Consider the following 18,404-nt stretch of genomic DNA (forward strand, 5'->3'; position numbering starts at 1 on the left):
GAAAGAGCTTAGGTTTGGAGAGTTGGAGGAAAGTTCCTGGACTTACTGAGACAACTCACACTCTGATCACCTCAGGGATGGACTGAAGAAGCTCTGATTCTGCTAGGTGGTGCTCTGTGTATATCTCTCTGTCATTCATAAAGAGTAGATTCGTTTTGACCTTGGATTGACAGCAGATGTCTACAGAGCCATGGAATTGCTTCCTCCAAGTATCATGTCTCTGGCATATGGTCTTAAAAGTCACATTATTAGTGGAACATCACAGAAATCACTTATTCATCGGGCATAAACACTTCCTATTATACTGTGAGATCAAATGTGGTAAAAGGGCAATATCTACCACCCTACTCCCTTCCTAGTCTAGAAAGCAAACGTTCTCCACCAAAGGTGTGTGGTCTCTGCTGTAGGCAGTGTCTACCCTCCTCCCTCTTGCTGTATGGTTTTATCCTTTATAAATATGTTGCCCAAAGTCGCTTCAGGGTCATACTTCAGCTTTCAAGTCTGTTCTACTGATCTATCCATAGCAGCTTTATTTCACAATGTTTTTGTTAGCTGCCTTGATCTGGTATTTGAGTTATGTTGGGTTTAAGTGGACCTCACAATACTGCAAGACCTCATCTCATCAGACTCTTGCCTGTGTTCCTCTCGTATTACATCCTATTTCTTTATCGTGAGATTTCTCGGTAGGACAAGCATCCATCCTGTTGGTCTCGCCCTACCTCTTTCCCACAAGGCTTTTATTTTCTTGATTTCCATTCTCTAGGGTATGGGATGGAATCAGGATTCCCACTTACTCACTGGATCCTATGCCACCTCCCTCTGAGCCTTTTATGTGTTTGTTGTTGGGAACTGGAACCTAGAGAATGCATACTAAGGAAACTGGGCTCTGTCACGGGCCCAGTGCCCATGTAACATGAGTGTCAAGGCTGAACACACCTGCCTAGATGTCCAGGTTATTCCTAGAAGCAAACAAAGAATTGAATGTCCAGTAGCACAAGCAATGTCGGAACAATATGGCAAGGGAGTTTTCTAAAGTTGGTCCACCTTTTTGAATGGACTGTGATGGGTGAGCTCTGAGAGGCATGGATCACAGACACTTCATCCAAGAACTGCTTCTCCCTTCTCATATGCCTGTCCTGCTGCTCCCTCCATATGCTAATGATTCCTAAGCATCAGCCCACCCTACCGGACAAATTCTCTGCAGAGCAACATGAAGAGGAACTTTCATTGAAATAACGCTGCTTAGATGACTTTATACAATTCCTGATTTGTTTCCAGTATTTTTAGGAAGAATGTTTAACGAGACGGTTATAATTGTTTTTTTCAGAAAGATATAATGAAGTAAGAATCAAGAATATGTGTCCCCTCCTCACCGGATAGTAAGTAAAGACTGCATAATAAGGAATAGAATGAACTTTCATCAGTTGCTCATGAAAGAAAAATAGGATTGGAACAAATTAATGATCATGGACAAACAATCATTCCAGGTCAGGTGTGCCCTGGGATACAACAAGGTCATATAGGGTCTTGAGAGTTGGCTCAGCAGTAAAGAGCACTTACTGCTCTTCCAGGGGTCCTGAGTTCAATTCCCAGCAACCACATGGTGACTCAAAACCATCTGTAATGGGATATTCCGGTGTGTCTGAGGACAGTGTACTCACATACATAAAATAAAATCTTAAAAGATAAGACTATATGAAACTGTTGCTTTAAACTTATGAGCTCAGAGTAAGAAATATTGCCTTGAACTTACTATCAACATCCTTCTCTAACTCCCTTTTGTGTAACATTCTATCTGTGAGGTAATTTTATAAAGAACTTTTGTCTAAGAAGCTATAAAAAGGTTGAGTCTAAAAATAAATGGTGGCTGTTGGGTCTCTGCTCCATCCACCAAATGTGTATGTATGTATATATGTCTGTCTGTGTGTACAAAATGTTTGTGCGTATGCCTACCTATGTATCTATATACTTAGATATGTAGGTCTATGTGTTATATTTCTCTATGCCATTCTGTCTTGATCTGTCCTTTGACTGGAGAATTAATGACAGATATTTACAATTATTGATATGCTTTGTAAGTAGTGGTAATCCTGTTGTTGATTTTTGTGTTTTCTTCGTGTATTTTCTTCTTTAATAATTAAGAGTTGCCACAATCTAACTCTCTCTGTAGTACTCAATTCTCCCTTCAGGGAGAAATAATGTTTACTATATCTCCCTTAGGTTTAGTTTGTTGAATATAATTTGTTTAGGCTTTTATGTCATAAAAAATTTCCATTCTCCTTAAATCACCAGTTTTTCTGGGTATACTATTTTGGGTTTCCTGTTATGGTCTTTAAGACTTGTATTCAGTGCTACAACTGCTGGGTGGATTGAGAAATTACCTGTTTCCTATTTCGTGTTCTGCGTGAGTGTCTGTGGGGGAGGGGGTTGGTGTGCACAGATGTGCCTTTCCTTAGTGTGGGGGATTTTCATCTATGAACATGCTGAAGACATACATCCCATTGACCTGGTGTCTCCTTCATGCCAAAAATTAAAAGTTTTTGTATTTGATGGTGTTCCACATGTCTTATGATTTCCTTTCATGCATGTGTGTGATAGGTTTGCATGAACTTTTGTGTTTTTGCATTAATTTTTCTTCATGCTGAACTGCAACTTTAAGATGAAATAAAGCTTTTAATTCCTAAGTTTGTTTTAGTCATGGTATTTTATTCAGATAGAATGAACCTAGTATGAAAAACCTGTAGCTGCCAAGATTGCTCTATGACTTGAATTGTACATATTTAATACTCAAATTACACAAGTATTATATAAAATATTAAACTTTGTAAGTGCCATCAGGCCAGCTATAAAAACTTAAAACATACTAACTCTTGCAGATTGTGTATCTAAGATAATCGACAGGTACTTTAAGAAACAATTAGAATGTCATAACTTTATATGACTGTGAGATGCATAGATGAAATTTTCATAAAATATGCTAGCACAGTCTGAATCCTTTCCACTGGGATATGATGTTATATTAACAGCCCTGAACTATGGAGAATTGATCAACTATGTCCATTGTCTTAAGGAAAAAAAGACAATTTATCCAATGTCTGGAAATAAAATGAGGTTCTTTAAACAACCATTTTAAAATGTTAAATTATTTTTCTTGATGCATATTTTATAAGCCTTTAAATATTTGGAATACTTTTTCTTAAGAATAATTCACTCTATTCATTTTTTAAATATTGTATTGAGGGGATTTACTATTATAATGTTGTATTGTATGTAAAGGGACATACCATGCTTAGATGTGCTAGTGAGAATGCTTTATACTTTTATATTTACTGTATTTATATCAAATATTTCTTGATTTGAGCTTCTGTAAGTTCAATTATGCCTATGTCTACAAGATCTGTATCTACTTGTTCTTGTAAATTACTCAAGGCCCAAAATTCCTCAGAGTATGCAGATTCCATTTTGTTTTTTTCTCCAATAATTATTTTTTTTTGTTCACTGTACATCAAAATCACACACCCCTACTCTCTTTCCAGTTCCACCCTTACAAGTCACTCCCCCAGATGCCCCATCTGTCTCTTCTATGGAAAAGGAGAGCCCCACTTGGATGGACCCCACCTGGAAACAGCTAGTCCCAGAAGGACAAGGCACATTCTCTTCCACTGAGGCCCAACCAGGCAATCCAGATATGGAGAAGGGCATTCAAAGGCAGGAAACAAAGACAGAGAGAGCCCCTGTTCCTCTTGTTAGTGGCCACGCATGAAGACCAAGAAGCACATTTGCTACAAATGTGTATGGGTCCTACCTAGGTCAAGCCCCTATATTTTCCCTGTTTGGTGACCAAGTCTCTTTGAGTCCCCAGGGATCCAAGGACTCTTTTCAGGTTTGCCCTGCTGCTATGTATTGTAATGCTAAGTGTAAACCCCCAAGAATTAGTTGCCCCAGAGAGGAGAGTCCTCAAGACGAAGCAAATAATGCTATGTGACATTGCCCCCAGGTGGTTTCTAACTGGTGAAGCCTAGAGCTGGTCAGAACTGACAAAGGCAGGAATTGGAATTCTTGGCTTGAAGTCAGAGGAGACATAAAGGGGAGGTTAAGAAGGTGGAGAGAGGAGAAAGACACAATTTGTTAGGAGTCAGGAAACCATTGCTCTGAGGGTTGGCCAACTGGACTTCAGAGCAGCACAGATGAAACATTGTAAGTAATAACTTGGGGTTACTGATAAGGAAGTAGACGATGATAGCATAGATGGTACATATCTGCCCAGCTCTAGTGCTGGTTAAGGATTGGTGTAAATAATAATAGTGTGTGTTTTGATTCAGGAACTGAATGATTAAAGGCAGGGTACAAGCCCTAGATTGGGATTAAATTATTTTCTACAACATACTCACTCTATAGGTCTTTTTGTGGTGTCCTTGACCCCTCCAGTTTGGTTGAGAATTTTATTTCAAAAATAAAGAAGTGTAAAACACAACAACGTTGAATAAGCTTTTGCCTCGCTGGTCTTGTCCAATTTGAAATAACTAAATTATTCCTGAAACCTGTTCAAATCTCCTAAATTGTTCAATTCTTTTCAGCTATGTTTTCATTGCATGCAACCAGTACCTAAAGCTGAAGACGGATTATGTAATGGTCACTGGTGTTATTTATGTTCAGTTTTTGTTAACACTATCACACATCACCAGAGCCTAAGAATAAAAGTCTCTTTTGTTTGTTTTAGTTTGGTTTTCAAGATAGGAAATCTCTACACAGCCTTGACTATCCTGGTAATCTATCAGTGGATCATGCTGCTCTTGGACTCAGAGATTCTGCCTGCCTCTGCCTCCCAAGTGCTGGGATTAAAGGCGTGCTCCACTCCCACTTTGCCCATAAAGGTCTTTTTTTTTCTTATCTCATCTGGTTCATCATATATTGCATCTCATAGATAGCTCCTAAATTAATTTTATATTGGAACTGGGCACAGTAATCTGACCATTGGGACATTAGTAAACACTGACCTCTCTGGCTTCTGACAACTTTTCTTCTACCATATAAAGGCTGGACTAACTTGCCATAAATTGAGAAGAAATCACTATCCAGTTGAAAAGATAGACGTTATAGTAAACCCCAACTGACCAGAAAAAAATGCTGAGCTGAGTATCCCACAAAGAATATGATTCATGAATAAAACAGGACTCTTCAGGCATGAAATTATGGAATGTTTATTATTACAGTAAACACTATGTGCAATATAAATAAGCAAGTACAATTAATTCATACAATATACTGAATAGAATTCAAATCAATTAAGACAGGAAAATAGAGGAGATGTTCTGAAAATAGAGTGTTCTCAATCACAAAAGGATGGGAGGAAGAAACATCAGCTCAGAATCTTCTATCAGTTTATACTTGATGTTTTGAGTGTTTTGTGCAGGAATTCACTTATTTCTGTACAGACAAGATTGAGACCAAGTTCTAACAAATGCAGCTAGCATTTTGACGAGATGTCAAAAGAATACTCAAACAAATGAAAAATGAAGAAATAGGTCATTACAGGGATTGTAGGATCTAGTAAATAAGAAAATATGGACAGCTAGGTGAAAGGGTGAACCCAGAGAAGACCTCAGACAACCTTCTGCAAGTGCCCCTTATGCAGAATGCTACAGCATATAGTGGTCTTGTGTCCATAGTCACTGCTGAATGAAAAATGTGTTTCACATATCCTCTCATACACTAGACTCACCTCAGTTCTTATTGATATGGAGTCTAAATATTTCCCCAAGCACTCAGACAAATATCATCAAGTGAAGACATCAGGAATCCGAAGGTAAGAGCAGTAAAGATGTTTAACTTCACATTCCGAAACTCATCTCCATTCTAGACAGTGAATTATGACCTTGCATAGTCCGCTGTAAATACCTGGCCTTTTAAGAGCAGTAAAGATGTTTAACTTCACATTCCGAAACTCATCTCCATTCTAGACAGTGAATTATGACCTTGCATAGTCCGCTGTAAATACCTGGCTGACTACTTAGAAACTTTGCTGCTTTTGATGGATTATTTCAGAAATTCGTTTTGTAATATATATTTAAACCAGTTAGTAAGGCTAACTTTTGACATATACTTAAACCAGTTCATGAGACTAATGCTTTGGTATTTTATCTGTATTTGAGATGAAGTAATAACAATGATAATAGATAGGTAATAGCACAGAGCTTTGCTCTTCGGAGCTTGATGTTTTAAACAAGTAATTGTTTTCTCAAAGATCCTAGTACTTTCATTCACTTCAAAGCACTGTGCCATCTTGTGTAGTGCCATGGACCACTAGGCCATAAAAAGACAGACAGGACACGAACTTGAATATACTGAACACTTTACACAGGCTTCAAATGGGTATATTGATCATGCACATGCATAACCTCCTGTAAAATTATTTACAGTTTTGGTTAAACAGTTCCCAAATGTAGTCATAAAATGGTATTTTCTGATTCTTCTAAATTAGACTAGCATCTACCTAGATTTGTGTTTGGCCTCTTGCACTACTTTTACCTTTACAATGTAGGACACCTTCTCTCCCCTGTGAGCCAACCCTTGTAAATAGGCCTAGAAGGACTCACAAGTGTTGCATTATTCTCCTCAGAATGTGTCCTTTCACTAGCATAGCAGTTCTCACCACATGGGACAGCAATCATCACGTTAAAATCAATGAAGATGGGGTTGGGGATTTAGCTCAGTGGTAGAGCGCTTGTTTAGCAAGCGCAAGACCCTGGGTTCGGTCCCCAGCTCCAAAAAAAAAGAAAAGAAAAAAAAATCAATGAAGATATTGAAGGTATCCAAGCTCCCCTTACGGTTACTAAATATCACTAAACTTTTGTGCAAAAACGTATCAATGTTTTCTTTAGATGTTTTCAAGTATTTCTCAAAAGAAACATGAAACAAAGGGTATGTATGTCTTGCTGTCCCTTGATATACTGATAAATCCAATTTGATGCAGGATTTTAGAGGTGAAAAAAATGAAAAATTCAGAATCCTGAGGAAAGACTCCACTGCTAAAAAATACAGAAGCAACTTTCCTCTTAAAAATAATTATGTTATTTTCAAAAAGACACTGGACAAAAATTGTAAGATATCAACAGTCAATCAAACACAATAAGATAATAGTCAAAGTAAGCAATATGGTGTCTAATCTTTATTGCATCGTTGAATAGATTTGGAATGGCCTAGAAGACTCATGTTTAGTTATGTATACGATTGTATTTCTACTATGGTGTTTAACTCAGGACAGAACACTTAAACCACATGTGAAGTACAGTATTTGACTGTAGTGTTTGGCTGATTAAAAAGGTGTAAAATTAGGAAGCCAGGTGAGCATCCACTTTCATTGTTTTGCTTCTTGACAGCATCTGCTATGAAATCACTTCATGCTCCTGATATTATCACTCATTATGGGCTGTATAACCCCAAATCATGAGGTAACATAAAGTCATCATTCTTCAGATTGCCTGTGACATGTGTGTGTTTTGCCAATCCAAGAAGCAAAGGAAATAACATATATTCATATAGCATTTGTATTTCTGTTATTCAAATACATATATATATATATATATGTCATTAAGTAGTCAAAACTGCTATAATTGAGTTTTATGTGAAGTATCTACTATTCGGGAAGCAGAGACTCTTCTGTGTAGGTGCAGAGAGCTCTTCTGTATAGAAGGAATGGATCTGGAGAACCAGCAGTAAGCTCTCCATGCACTGGTGTGCCTTGGGCTTCTTGTCTAGTATAGTTAGTAATGACTTTTCAGCAAAGTTCATTTTCATTAGACAATGGCAAAGATGAATTCTGTTTATAGCTGAAATTCTAGTTTATGGTGGAAACTCCCCAGAACGTCCATGTATTGAACGCTTGGTTCCCAGCCTTGGGAAGACCCAATACTTCCAGGGATTCGGTTACAGGATTGGGAAGGTTTAGTTAAGTCAATGGCACTCAACCATATTTCCAGATGAACCCCAAGTAGATTGGAGAAGCTACTGTGTGTAGAGCCCGCATTGCCCATCGCATGAAGCTCTTCAGAACTCAAGAGTGAGGAAAGATATTTGTACAATCTTCCGTATCTCTTTACTAAGAGCAAGAGGTCAACCTTGTCTTGTTAAGTTCTAACACCTGTGGTTTTTTTCTATTGTCTCAGACTTCTGACTGACTGACTGGCTGGCCAATATTTAAGTAGATTTAATCTCATATCATTGTCATGTGTTTAGAGATTTATGTAACCTACATGGTCTATATTCCGGAACAACTTTATTTGGAAAAAGACAAAATTCAAAGCAGTTAGAGATACTTGCTCTTTTTTTATTTTCAGAGACAGTGACTCCCATTGTAGTGATGACTATCCAACAATGACTAAGTGACACATTCTGGCTTCCAACTCTTGGTAAATACTCTCGGCCTGTAGAGTACTGAGAGTACACATATGGGCATCATGCAGGACTTAGCATATATTTCTTTCTTTAAAACACTCTCCATGTGTAGAAGGAAATAAAACTTGCCAGTTGGGACCACAATTTTAGCTCTAAGAACATAAAGCTTTAAACTTTGTTGTTCACAAACAGGTAGTGCATCAGTACATCTGGACGGCAGAAACCCTTTCCTCCTCATTTCTTTGACCAATGACATCAAGATATTTCTCACAGATGTTCAATCAGAGTACACCTCCTTGGATATTACAAAGAAAATTCTTGTATGTATTTTAATTTAAAAAGTACTATATGGGGGTTGGGGATTTAGCTCAGTGGTAGAGCGCTTGCCTAGCAAGCACAAGGCCCTGGGTTCGGTCCCCAGCTCTGAAAAAAAAGAAAAAAAGTACTATATGTAGAGAAAACAATGATTACAGAGAAATATTCAAAAGAAGAGTTCACCTTGGCCCCTAACCCATAACATATCCCTACATGAGTCCCACACAGAGCACTGCCTGAACTGTACTGACTGGCCCAGTGAGAAGAGAAGCTCAGATTTACTGCACTGGGACCAGAAACTGAAGAACAGGGTTTGGGGGTATTGGAAAGGAAGATGAATCTCTTTTGAGAACAAACATCCTCTAGAATATATTTGAGCAAAATAGTCCTCGTGGATAGATTTTGAGTGGTTATAAGACAAATGGGTGCTTATCATGTCACATTTTTGTAATTATTTCTTAATTTAAAATATAGCTTTTAAATTATGCCTTCATGAGAAGACAGTACTGAACTGTTTGTCACCTGGATCAGTGGGGCCACTTAGAGTCAGTAAAATTCATCCTTTATAAAACGTTCTTAAAGATTCCTGAAAAGCATCCCCCTGTTCTTTCCAAATAGAAAAGCTTTTTATTAGGGTCACAGCCACAGGGAGAGACAAGCAAAAGAGAATTCAACAGATACAGATTCAGACACATTCTACAGGCAGACATACAGACAAACAGTACATAGACAAAAGACAGTGAGCAAGGTAGAACATGCAATTCTGGGTATGTCCCTGCTTAAATTACCCCAAGGAGAAACAATGTGGTTACTTTTCCTACTGTGACACCAGCACATTTGGGGGATTCCGAGAGTAGTTCAAACGGGTTAGAACTTAGGTATTTTTCTCCTCGAAGAACTCTAAATTTGCACCCTGGAAACAGAACATGTGTTTGGATCACAGGTTTATCTTCAGTGAGCTGACTACCTTAAATCAGACTTCGCTGCCTCTACGCTCCTGGAAATTTGCCTCTCAGTTTTTCTGTTCTTTCATCATCTGCCTTCCACAGTCTGCCATTCTGTTCCCTTTAGTTTCTCCTTGTTTAACTGAAAAAGACCCCATTCAGGCCTTCCTATGTCTGCACTCTTTGAAAATGTGGCTTACATACATGTTCTCAATGAGGTTTTATTGATGACACGTACGTTTAATCAGTCTTTCATTTCTGTCTAAGTGTTTATAGCTCTCCATGTAGAAAGATGCTGTCAGAGTCACAAACCGCCTGCCACTGCAAATCGATCCAATTGTCTGACCTCTTTGGTATTCTTGTGTACTCCACAATGCCCTACGGAAGTTATTCTTAATTTTCAGAGGTAGGATTACAGCACCTGTGGCTACTGCTAAATTTATAAAACAGGTAAGGCTTACTGTACTATAATCTTGTACCTAATATGATAAACTTATTCCCAGGTAACGTAAATTTCCCTTCATTGAGCATAGTGCTTGCAGAGATGTTGAAAATTCAAAACAGCTGGGTTCGGTCCCCAGCTCCGAAAAAGAAAAGAAAAGAAAAGAAAAGAAAATTCAAAACAGGTTTTCACAGATTCTTTAATAACACATTTGAAATGAAGCTGGATAAAATATGGGACTTTTCTTATATTTTGTTCATAATAAAGGATTGATGCTCACCACATGTACATTTTCATGTGGAACCACTTGGAATGCAAATGAAAGCATGACAAATATTTCACACAGTATAAGAATGGGTATTCTCAAATGCAGTCACTGTCTATGAAAGAAGGTCTCAGGCTAATGGGGAGTTCAAGGAAGAAGCTGACAGAGGGATGTGAGACCTAGGTGAGCTCACAGGTGCCCACTGTCCTCATCCAGAAGATACTGTCTGTCGGTGCGGTAAATAATATCTTTTTTTTTTTGCCAGGGTTAGGCCATTTATTTTTTTTTCATAGTGTCTATTTTTTTTTTATTAACTTGAGTATTTCTTATATACATTTCGAGTGTTATTCCCTTTCCCGGTTTCCGGGCAAACATCCCCCTCCCCCCTCCCCTTCCTTATGGGTGTCCCCCTCCCAACCCTCCCCCCATTGCCACCCTCCCCCCATAGACTAGTTCACGGGGGGTTCAGTCTTAGCAGGACCCAGGGCTTCCCCTTCCACTGGTGCTCTTACTAGGATATTCATTGCTACCTATGGGGTCAGAGTCCAGGGTCAGTCCATGTATAGTCTTTAGGTAGTGGCTTAGTCCCTGGAAGCTCTGGTTGCTTGGCATTGTTGTACTTTTGGGGTCTCGAGCCCCTTCAAGCTCTTCCAGTTCTTTCTCTGATTCCTTCAATAGGGGACCTATTCTCAGTTCAGTGGTTTGCTGCTGGCATTCGCCTCTGTATTTGCTGTATTCTGGCTGTGTCTCTCAGGAGCGATCTACATCCGGCTCCTGTCGGTCTGCACTTCTTTGCTTCATCCATCTTGTCCAATTGGGTGGCTGTATATGTATGGGCCACATGTGGGGCAGGCTCTGAATGGGTGTTCCTTCAGTCTCTGTTTTAATCTTTGCCTCTCCCTTCCCTGCCAAGGGTATTCTTTTTCCTCATTTAAAGAAGGAGTGAAGCATTCACATTTTGATCATCCGTCTTGAGTTTCGTTTGTTCTAGGGATCTAGGGTAATTCAAGCATTTGGGCTAATAGCCACTTATCAATGAGTGCATACCATGTATGTCTTTCTGTGATTGGGTTAGCTCACTCAGGATGATATTTTCCAGTTCCAACCATTTGCCTACGAATTTCATAAACTCGTTGTTTTTGATAGCTGAGTAATATTCCATTGTGTAGATGTACCACATTTTCTGTATCCATTCCTCTGTTGAAGGGCATCTGGGTTCTTTCCATTTTCTGGCTATTATAAATAAGGCTGCGATGAACATAGTGGAGCACGTGTCTCTTTTATATGTTGAGGCATCTTTTGGGTATATGCCCAAGAGAGGTATAGCTGGATCCTCAGGCAGTTCAATGTCCAATTTTCTGAGGAACCTCCAGACTGATTTCCAGAATGGTTTTACTAGTCTGCAATCCCACCAACAATGGAGGAGTGTTCCTCTTTCTCCACATCCTCGCCAGCATCTGCTGTCACCTGAGTTTTTGATCTTAGCCAATCGCACTGGTGTGAGGTGAAATCTCAGGGTTGTTTTGATTTGCAGGTAAATAATATCTTAACAATATCTTAATAAATAAAAAGGGGGAGTTATATCCCTGTATGCTATACAATTATTTAAATAATGCTCCTTTTATTTCAATTTTAAAATTTGGATGCCAAGGAACACTCTGAGTGTTTATGGCACCCTACAACTGGGCATACTTCTGTCTAGGTGAAATAGAAAGATCCATGTATTGGCATGATCCTGTTCAGGTATTTTATATGGGGAAGAGGGAATGTTTGTGTTTTTCCTACAGGATGCTGCAGGAGTATGCCAGCTGCCAGAGGTGGCTGGTGAGACTTGCTGATCCTGGGAGCATGAAGATTCAGCTCTCATGGTTCAGGTCCCTGGAGTCATTCCTGTGCCCTTAGAGGAAGATGGAGGATTCCCCCTCTCTTTATCTTCTGGCTTGACCTGTGTGTGTGTGTTTCTTTAATCCCGCAGGCTTTCGCCCGATTCTTGATACCGTGTCGGTGCGGGCATGGGGCACCGACAACTGTCTCTGCTTAAACCAGTGGGAAAGACAAGAATCTATTTTCCCCTATGCTTGTGTCTTCTATAAATCAGTAAGTCTAAATAGGGCATTTTTCTTGAAAAGTCATATTTTACCAGCTTTTGCTTCTCAAGTCATGGGTTGTCTAATGGTTCTTTCAATTAGCAAAAGGATTTGAAAATGCTGGTCTGCTTCCTGTCCAAGGCCCTGCAGGAACCATGGCTTACCTTGCAGACACAGTCAAGTCTAAGAACCACACCACACACAACCAGTCCCTCAAATGGCACAGAAACGGCATCAAGAAACTCCAGTCACAAAGATATGAATCTCTTAAGGGGGCTGACCCCAAGTTCCTGAGGAACACGCACTTTGCCAAGAAGCACAACAAGAAAGGCCTGAAGAAGAGGAAAGCTAACAATGCAAAGGCAATGAGTACACGAGCACAGGCCATCAAGATCCTTGTGAAGCCTCAGCCCATCCAGCCCAAGATTCCAAAGGGCCCCAGCCACAAACTGAGCTGTCTGGATTTCATCACTCACTCCAAGCTTGGGAAGAGGATTTGAAGCTACCTGGTCAAGGGTTGTAGACTCTGTCAGCCAAAGCCCAAGGTTCAAACCGAGGCAGAGGCCAAAGCTCCAGCTAAGACCCAGGCCAGAGCTCCATCCCAGGCTCCCAAGGGTGCCCAGGTGCCTGTGAAAGCCCCATAGAAAAGGCTCCTGCCAGTGTGAAGACAGACGGGCTGCTGTGACACACCTACCTACACTTTATTTACACATGGTCAGTGTCCTGTGCTGTTTTTACAAATACTCTTGAGACAAAAATCTGAAAAAAAAAAAGAAACTAAGAAAGAAAAGAAAGTGCTGGTCTCATCTGTTTATTCTTCCTCTGGGAGAGCAAGGAAGAGAGAACGAATACTTAAAAGAATTGAAGCAGACATCATCATCTTCACAAATATACTCAAGGGTGCCCAGTGTTTGGGGCTGTCATGTCAAGACAAAGGTAATCACAGCCCTGTGAAAAAAATCCAATTTATGAAAGAGCATTTTCTTCTGTTTCCTTTAAGTCTGAGGAAGAGTGGAGGTCATTACCTACTGTAGTTTGAAGATTTCTCAACACTGTACCATAATATTTGCTTCAATAAGCTGCACATATCGAATGATTTAAAAGTGAACAGAGTTCATATGTTTTAGGAGATCTGGGATTTACTCCTTAAATACATTCAGGTCACTGTTCATGGTACTAAGTGGGATTCTGGTTCTGAGAACCAACACTAAGTCATTTACTCAAAACTCTAGATAAATGTGTTTCACTTGAAATAGACTTAGAAGTCAGAAAGTTAGTAAGGGACAGTGGGGAGAGATTTTGAGACAGGGGAAAAAAAACACAATAATTTAAAGGAGGAAAGGAAAATGTTGTGGCTTGCCCTGGAGTTATCTGTATTTTGATGCTAATTCCACTGCCCCAAGGATACCTTTACCTAAGAAAGAAAGAAGAGAAAAGGAAAGGAAAGTGCTCTATTTAGTTTCCTCCTTGTCCAAAACTGTAATTATTTGTAAATTATCCATTAAAATGACAATATATCTGTAATTTATTAAATGATCAAAACTTAAAGAATTGAGATGATGGTCTTCTTATATATTTGGTTGTGAGCCTAGCCCTTAATGGCTGAGCCATTTCTCCAGCCCGAGATGGTGGTCTTCTTATGATTGCTTCCTAATGATTGAGATAAAGAATTTCTTTTGTGGAGCCCAAAAGAAAATTGGAAAAATGGTTAAGTCAAAATAAAAGAAGCAGGTTATATTTGCTTTAGCAGCCCTTTTTGAAGCTACTCTCCAAGCAAGTCTCTGGAAACAGCATCAGTTTGAGTCAAGATCAGGCAAGGATCAGAACAGAAAGTCAATTCAGGATTCATGAGGGTGAATCGTATCAGGGCTGCCCTCTGGGTATGTCACTCTGTAATATACAAAACTTACAAACAAGATCTACTTCTAGATCCTAGAGTCCTAGGGAGCTCTGGTTGGTTGATATCGTTGTGTGGAATGTGCAAGGCGCACAGAGCAGTTAAGGATGAATTTTTTCTTCTTTTTCCTTTCTTCTTTTTTATTGGATTTTTTTTATTTATTTACATTTCAAATGTTATCATCTTTCCTGGTTTCCTGTCCATAAATCCCCTATTCTATTGCCCCCCTCCTTCTATGAGGGCGTTCCTCCACCCATCTACCCAACCTTTCCCACCCCCTGCTGTGACATTACCCTACAGTGGGGGGGGTCGAGCCTTGGCAGGACCAAGGGCTTCTCCTCCCATTGGTGCCCAACAAGGCCATCCTCTGCTACATATGCAGCTGGAGCCATGGGTCTGTCCATGTGTACACTCTGGATGGTGGTTTACTCCCAGGGAGCTCTGGTAGTTGATATTGTTGTTCTTATGGGGTTACAAAGCCCTTCAGCTCCTTCAGCCCTTTATCTAACTCCTCTAATGGGGACCCCATTCTCAGCTCAATGATTGGCTGCCAGCATCTGCCTTTGTATTTGTCATGCTTTGGGTCCCAAATCCCAAGAGTAGTTGGACAACACAAAACTAACTCAATGGGTATTTTTTGTAGACTTTTTGGTCTCGTTTTGATGTATTGGGCATCAGCACCATCACATCTCCAGCTCAGCCTCTCTCCACAGCACATGAACCTCTCCACTTCCATTTCTCTCCCATCTCTCTACCACATACTTGTTTGTGGTCATGGCGTCCTCCTCCCTGCAACTCAGGGAGAAAGGTCTGCCTATGTGCTTTCACCTTTTTCTGGCTGCTTCCTTGGGAATTGGAGAGGGAGCCTGGAATCTTCCTGTACACTGTCTTCCTTCCCGACTCTGATTCTTAAGAGAATCTGACACTACTAGGCCGTCACGTTATACACGGCCTCCTGAGTTTCAGCTTCTAAACTTCTGTTCACTTCTATCATCTGCAGTTGTTTTCCCTTGTGCACTTAAGTGTTCTTTAATTAAGAAGACTCAGGACTAGAGAGATGGCTCAGTGGTTAAGGATTACTGCTTTTGTGGAGGACTGACATTCGGTTTCCAGTACCAATATCTAGGTGGCTCACGGCCACCTATAACTCTAGTGACAGGGGATCCTACAACTCTGTTTTCCACAGGCACTTGAAAGCATACATACATACCCACACTGAGATACACATGCATACAATTAGAACTAAAAATAAAATGTTTTTAAAAAGTATCCACTTCACTAGGCAATAGTGGTACATGCCTTTAATCCCAGCACTTAAGAGGCAGAGGCAGATGGATTTCTAGGAGTTTGAGGCCAGCCTGGTTTACAGAGCAAGTTCCAGGACAACTCTTGCTATATAGAGAAACTCTGTCTTAAAAAGATAAAACCAAAAAGCAAGCAAACAAACAAAAGGTACACATAGTAATATCTAGTTATTTGGAAAGTGTAGGCCATAATGTGTATTCAAGATATGTGCAAAGGCAGGACAAGTGGAGGGAATGTGATGCTTGGAGACAGTATGAAAAGGACTCGACTGACAGTGGCAGAGACTGAGCTTGGCTTGCTTATAGAGCTAGATGTGCAACAGTCATGGGTCTTGCATCTTCCCTGATCTTCGTTTTCCTGAGAGAGGCACAGCGGAGAACTTCTGACATTCCTCCTGGACCCTCCTGCTGACTCAAGCCAAGGCTAAGGCCTGGCTGTGTATGATGCTAGGTAGTTCCACCGTTGTGATCCCAACTCTATTGGACTTCTGGTATATCCCAGGCATGGATCAAGCTGCCGCTTGCTGCTGACCTGTGAACTGAACTGCCAGATTCCAGACAACCCAGAAGAGAGTTGCTCCAAAGAACCTTTCTAACAGGTCCACTTGCCCTGTGTCCTTTCTTCTCCACTACCTCTGGTGGACGGTGGGCTGCAAGGGTCTATGTCAGTGAGTATTTTCTACATAAGCCTGAGACCTGAGTTCAGTCTCTAGAACCAATAGAAGAGCCAGGTACCTGACTCACTTAGGACTCTCTTTTCAGGAAATTTTGAATAAGAAACAGATAAGCACGTGTCTCTGCATCTCGTAACCTTGGGAGTTCTGCGTGTAGGGTCAGAGCCATGATAAATGGAAGCATCATCATGAACAGTGTCTTCCCCAGCTGCAAAGTTCCGTGAGATCTTCGAATTTTAAAAGTGAATTAAAGATAACCACCAAAATGATGGTTGTATCATATAGTATTGAAATTGCACAAATAATGTATTTAGTGTAATTTTAGAAAGCCAAAATGATCACAGAAATATGCATAGATAGATAATAGAAGGAGTTTTGTTTCTGTCCAAAAAAGGGGGGAAACCTAGTAATAACTAGGATAAGGAAATTATAAAGGACAAGCAGAATTAGTCATCATAGAAATTTAATAAGGCGAAGATTGCAAAGTCAAGAGACTAAGTATTAGACATAGCATTCCTAATCAAGAGCTTTTTAATCATATGCCCATGTCATTAAACACAGCACATAGGAGAAAAAAGGGGTTCAGACTACAAATGCATAAAGAACGGGAGGTTTTGAAACATTTTCATTACAAAGAAAGACGGCTTTGTGAAAGGAAGAGCTCTGTGTTGGGCAGCACAGCCGACATGCAGGAGGCAAAATTAAAGGAGTGTAGTGGTGGACACAATGACTAACAGGCAGCGAGCACTCCGTCTAAGAAAAGCACCAAACTCAGATGTTCTTATCTCAAGAACTTTTAACACACAGCAGCAGTAAAGGTAAAGCTTGCAGAAGAAAACATGATGTAAAAAGTTAACAGGAAGAGGAGACGGCTACAGTGTAACAAGGCATTCCAAATTAGTAGTTGCAACAAATCACGTGTAGGGAACTTGACTGCCAGACAGGGTTTTTACAGAGAATTTTCCTTTTGAAGTATTTAAAGGTACAAGTTTTGTCTGCTTGTTTGTTTTTGACATTCCTAACAGACCCAATTAAGGGATTACAGATTCACAGATCCACTGGTGTCAGAGCAACAGTGCAGTCTGGGGAAAAAAAGAAAACCAAAAACCTCAATTTTGCTCCAATCCCTTCTGGTCCCAGGCGCTGTGGGAGCTGCGGGTTACCCTGCAGACACGACCAAGTCCAAGAACCACACCACACACAGCCAGTCCCTCAAATGGCACAGAAATGGCATCAAGAAACCCCAGTCACGAAGATATGACTCTCTTAAGGGGGCTGACCCCAAGTTCCTGAGGAACATGCACTTTGCCAAGAAGCACAACAGGAAAGGCCTGAGGAAGATGCAGGCCAACAATGCCAAGGCAGTGAGTGCATGAGCAGAGGCCATCAGGGCCCTTGTGAAGCCTCAGACTGTCCAAGAGAGTCCAAGATGCTAAAGGGCTCCAGCCGCAAACTCAGCCGTCTGGCTTTCATCGCTCACCCCAAGCTTGGCAAGAGGATTCGAAGATACATGGCCAAGGGTCATAGGCTCTGCCAACCAAAGTCCAAGGTTCAAACCAAGGCAGAGGCCATAGCTCCAGTTAAGGCCCAGGCCAAAGTTCTAGCCCAGGCTCCCAAGGGTGCCCAGGCCCCTGTGAAGGACCCATAGAAAAGGCTCCTGCCAGTGTGAAGACAGACAGACTGCTGTGACACAACCACCTACACACTATTTACACATGGTCAGTGTCCTGTGCTGTTTTTACAAATAAACTTGAGACAAGAAAAAAAAAAGACAGTTTTGTTTTGCTTTAGGGACAGGAGACCAGGGGTATCTGAAAGAAAAGAATGAAGGGAAGGGAGACTTGTATTAAGAGTCTCAGTATTGACAGAGAACCATGGACAACAAAAGGAGATCAGAAAATGGTTGAAGAATTGGAAAGTGTATCTTGTTTAATCACCATGAACAGAATTTGTCCACTCCGAGTGCCCGTCTTTGTTCCACCATCTTGGGAAGTTGCTGACCATCTTGGGAAGTTGCTGTCCATCTCTGCAGTTGGAAGTTAATGGAAGACTACTGAAAACCCTGTTTCCGTCCTCAGAGAG

General features: G+C 40.5%; 2 pseudogenes; both read left to right on the forward strand.

The window, feature by feature from the left end:
* The first annotated feature begins 12,602 nt into the window (after nt 1-12,602).
* On the forward strand, nt 12,603-13,091 carry LOC147996055 (large ribosomal subunit protein eL29 pseudogene; annotated as a pseudogene).
* Nucleotides 17,450-18,092, forward strand: Rpl29-ps23 (ribosomal protein L29, pseudogene 23; annotated as a pseudogene).

This window comes from Rattus norvegicus, chromosome 2 (genome assembly GCF_021556685.1).
Source record: "Rattus norvegicus strain SHRSP/BbbUtx chromosome 2, alternate assembly SHRSP_T2T, whole genome shotgun sequence".
Classification (NCBI taxonomy): Eukaryota; Metazoa; Chordata; class Mammalia; order Rodentia; family Muridae; genus Rattus; species Rattus norvegicus.